The following is a 5228-nucleotide window of genomic DNA, read 5'->3' on the forward strand; positions in this document are numbered from 1 at the left end:
TGAATCATGACCACTTCCTCTGTTTTGAAGATTTCTAGCATTTATAATAGAAAAGAGTTTCAGAAAGAATTTAAAGTATCTTTAGAACTTTTATCACCTTAAATATTGTCAAATTAGTCATTGTATCATATCTCTACAGTATAATTCATCTTAATGTTCTTTACTGAAACAGATCATTGCAAAGCCATTCAGTTATTGTTAGACAACTTGATAATAACTTCCCACAAGTAAGCAAAAAAACACAAGTTCATTTTGTAATCACTTAAAAATATGGAGTGTAGTTGACTTACAATGTTGTTTTAGTTTCTGGTGTATAGCAAAATGAATCAATTGTATATATATCTCCTTTTTTTTTTCAGATTCTCTTCCCACATAGATTATTACAGAATACTGAGTAGAGTTCCCTGTACTATACATTAGGTCCTTATTAGTTATCTAATTTATGTATAGTAGTGTGTATATGTTAATCCCAGTCTCCTAACTTGTCTCTTCCTCCCATGTTTCCCCTTTGGTAACCATGAGCTTGATTTTCAGATCTGTGAGCCAGTTTCTATTTTGTAAATTCATCTGTCTCATTTTTTAAATTAATTACATGTGTAGTTCCATCATATGATATTTAACTTTCTATGACTTCACTTAGTATGATAATCTCTCGGTCCATCCATGTTGCTACAATTGGCATTATTTTGTTCTATTTTATGGCTGAGTAAAAATATATGTACCACCTTCTTTATCTATTCCTCTGTTGATGAACATTCAGATTGCTTTCATACCTTGGCTTATGTAAATAGTGCTGTAATGAACACTGGAGTGCGTGTATGTTTTCTAGTTATGGTTTTCTCTAGATATACGCATCAGGAGTGGGGTTTCTGGATCCTATCATAGTTCTATAGTTAGATAGCATCACCAAACCAATGGACATGAATGTGTAGATTTTTCTGGGAGATAGTGGAGGCTGGTGTGCTTCAGTCCATGGGGTTGCAAAGAGTCGGATGTGACTTAGTGACTGAACAACAATGATAGTTCTATATTTAGTTTTTTAAGGAACCTCCACACTGTTCTCCATAGTAGTTGTACCAATTTACATTGCCACAGTAGTATAGGACGCTTTCCTTTTCTCCATACCCTCTACAGCATTCATTATTTGTAATCATTTCTTAATTGCATTCTCTGCACACCTTGTCTTTAACTTAAAAAAAAAAAATCCTTTAATTAAAAGAAATGCCCAAATACAATGATTAAAAATTGAATAATACATGTTGCATTATATAACATGAAATAAAATGTATTAATTACAAATATAGAAGATATTGACTTTTGATAATTAAATATATACCTTATAACTGCAACCAAGATACATGAAATAAATATTATCTCAAAAATATTCCCTTGTAACTTTTTCAGTCATTCTTCTACAGTTGGTCCCAGGAAATCACTTATCTTTCTCTCACTATGCTATGCTAAGTCACTTCAGTCGTGTCCAACTCTGTGAGACCCCATAGACGGCAGCCCACCAGGCTCCCCCATCCCTGGGATTCTCCAGGCAAGAACACTAGAGTGGGTTGCCATTTCCTTCTTCAATGCATGCAAGTGAAAAGTGAAAGTGAAGTTGCTCAGTCGTGTCCGACTCTTAGCGACCCCATGGATTGCAGCCTAATAGGCTCCTCCGTCCATGGTATTTTCCAAGCAAGAGTACTGGAGTGGGGTGCCATTGCTTTCTCTCACTATAGTGAGGTATATATTAGTTATATAATTATATATATATATATTAATTATATAGTTATATATATATAACTATATATTAGTTTTGTGTGTTCTAGTATTTTATATCAGTGGAATCATATGGTATATACCTTATCAGTTTACTGCTGATACAAATAATAACATAAAATGTGGATCAACCTCAGAAAGTGCAGTGTGAGAAAGAACCTGGACACAAGGGTTTATACCATATGATTCCACTGATATAAAATCCCAGAACACACAAAACTAATCTATAGTGAGAGAAAGGAGATCAGTGATTTCCTGGGAGTAATTGTAGAAAAAGAATGACTGAAAAAGTTACAAGGGAATATTTTTGAGATAATATTTATTTTATGTATCTTGGTTGCAGTTGTAAGGTATATATTTAATTATCAAAAGTCAACATCTTCTACATTTGTAATGAATATATTTTATTTCATGCTATATAATACAACATGTATTATTCAATTTTTTGTGATTGTGTGTGTCTTTTGTTATTTATAACTGGATTAATTCATCCTTGGAAATTATTTGAGACACTATGGCCCATATACGTATCTTTTGTCAAAAATTCCTTGTGTTTTAAAGTGTTTTCTGTATTTCTTGGATTATTATATGTATTTCAGTTCATCAAATTTTGTTATTCATATTGTTAACATCTTATGGGGCTTCTCTGGTGGCTCAGACTGTAAAGAATCTGCTTTTAATTCAGGATAACACTGAATCGGGAAAATACCAATTATTTGGTCACCTGATGTGAAGAGCCAATTCACTGGAAAAGATCCTGATGCTGGAAAAGATTGAGAGCAGAAAGAGAAGGAGCAACAGAGGATGAGATGGTTGAATGGCATCACCAACTCAACAGACGTGAGTTTGAGCAAACTCAGGGAGATAATGGAAGACAGGGAAGCCTGGCATGCTGCAGTGAATGGGGTCAGGAGAGGACAGGACTTAGCAAATAAGCAACAATGACATCGTTATTGCTATTGTTTCTTTTGTTAATTGTGATGTATCAATTCTCTTATTTGAAATTAAAATATTTAACAATTATGTTGGATTTGTCAATTTTTTCTGTCAGTGAGCTCCATTTGCTTTTATATTTTGATACTTTGTTATGAAATGCATGCTTAGAACACATATCTTACTGACTTGATACTTTTTCATTAGAAAAGATACCTATTCACCTCATAGTATTTCTTGGGTTTGAGTCTTCTTTTCTCTGAATTTTAATTTAGCTAAATCAGATTTTTTTTTAACTTCATCTTTTCTTCTTAACAGTTACTTTAAGTTGTGTGGATTTATATGTATATACACACCTATTTGATGATTTGATGAACTTTTTCTTTTACAGTATGTAATTTAGTTTTAATGCAACTAACGATATAGTTATTTAAATATACAATCTTATTGGGATTCCCAGGTGGCGCTAGTGGTAAAATAACCCATCTGTCAATGCAGGAGACATGAGCAATGCCCAGTTCAATCCCCTGGGTTGGGAAGATCCCCTGGAGGAGAGGATGGCAACCCACTTCAGTATTCTTGCCTGGAGAGTTCCATGAAAAGAGGAGCCTGGCAGACTACAGTCCATGGGATCACGAAGAGTTGAACATGACTTAGCACACATACACAATCTTATTATTGTTTTCCTATTTACCTGTCTCTTTTGTGTCCATCAATTTAAATTCTTGCCCTTTGGTTTAATTAATCATCATTAGTCAATTATCATTGATTTTATTCTCTATTAGCTTGCTAACTGATACTTTTATTATATTGATTGGTACTTTGGTGATTAAAATCTGTATTACAAATTCTCAAGTTTAGACTCATTAATTATTTCTCTAATTGAGTTTCATTTACTGTCTCATTCCTTTTTCTGTGCTATTGATGCTACTTATAGATCCACATATATTTAATACATTTATAAGTTATTATGATTTATTTAAAGTTATATATAGATTTTGTCATTCTAATGCTTCTTATCCCCTCCTATATTATAATTATTTCCTATTAAATTATTATGATTTTGGCTAAAGAACTCCCTTTAGTATTTTGTGTGTGTGTGTGTGTGTACAGATGTGGTAAAGTCAAATTATCTTATATTTTTTGTTTTAAAATGCTTTTATTTTATCTTTAGTTTTGAATGTCATTGTGTTTAATATGGATTTAATTTTGTTGCTTAGTACATATGTTGAAAGTTATTTTTGTTAGGACTTTAAACCATTTAATTGTTTTCTTGCTGTTATGCTTTCAGTTGAAGAATCAGATGTTAATTTTATTACTGCTTTTGAAGTTTAATACATGAGTTTTATTCAGATATATTTAGTGTTTTCTGTTTATATTTCATTTTTCACAGTTTAACAATTTTCTATTGGTGTGAACTTTTATATTCTTTTTTTTTTTTTGCAGGGGAAAGCACGAACGCAGTCCCCCACTACCACAAATTATGCAGTCGAGTTTCCCACATTTGGGGAAATCGCAGGGGTCAGCACATCCGGAGTGCAATGGATAAGCCTCGCCCTGGGAAAACCACCTTTGTGATCATGGTATCTCCCCTGCCAGGTAAGTATGAACTTTTATATTCTTAAGATTTGAGTTTATTGTATCGGTGGTACTGTGTTGTCAGTCTGAAAACAAATAGTCTCATTATTTCTTCAAATATTGCCTTTTCTTGTTTTATTTCTGTTCATCTAGGAGTCATATTTCATGTGCATTAGATATTTTCATCATGCTCTTTAGCTCTTTTCAGTACTTTCTGTTTTTTTTCTCCCATGCACTTCACTTTATATCAACATTTATTATGGCCAACTAATACTCTCCTCTGATGTGTCCAGTGATTTGATGATCTGTTAATCCCATCTGTTGCCTTCTTCTCTAGCATTAAACTTATATTTATATATTTTCTACATTTCTTTTTTATAATTATCAGTTCTCTGAAATCCTTTTTCAGAGGATTTTTATTTTCCTCTCAAAGATTGATAAAGAGTAGCTCACCGTACACTAAGAATAAGATTATTGGGAGCTCTGTGTCAGTTTTTACAGGAGCTAGCATCTTTCCAAGTTGCCTTGTTCTTCTAGAAGGTAGCTGTTCACTGGTCTCAGTCAAAAGCCTGTGGTTTTATCAGGACATGTCCTATTCAGATGGGGTTTTGGACAAATGCCTAAAAGGAAGATTGTGCAGTGATTGTGTTTATTACTTCCTCCTTCCTTCCCTCCTTCATTCTCTCCTTTCCTTATTTTTTCCTTTCTTTCTATTAGTATATTAGTGCCTCAATTCTGCTCTCCCTGATACTCTTAAATATGATGTAAGATGTATCCTGGGAGAGAAAAACAGTATACATTGGTTTCATCTTGTTGTTCTGTCCGTCTGGACAGAGGATGAAACCAAATGACACTGAAGCTGAAATGTGAGCATTGAATAGTTGGAAAATTATGAAGAAGTAAACATACAGTCTAATTGAGTTATTAAATCAAAGTTAATGTAGCTG

General features: G+C 33.1%; 1 non-coding gene across 1 annotated transcript; it reads right to left on the reverse strand.

The window, feature by feature from the left end:
* Window positions 1-4146: 4146 nt before the first annotated feature.
* On the reverse strand, window positions 4147-4310 carry LOC113881572. The gene has a single exon (XR_003508075.1). It is a non-coding gene; the product is annotated as a U1 spliceosomal RNA (small nuclear RNA).
* Between the last annotated feature and the right edge of the window lie 918 nt (window positions 4311-5228).

This window comes from Bos indicus x Bos taurus, chromosome 2 (genome assembly GCF_003369695.1).
Source record: "Bos indicus x Bos taurus breed Angus x Brahman F1 hybrid chromosome 2, Bos_hybrid_MaternalHap_v2.0, whole genome shotgun sequence".
NCBI lineage: Eukaryota > Metazoa > Chordata > Mammalia > Artiodactyla > Bovidae > Bos > Bos indicus x Bos taurus.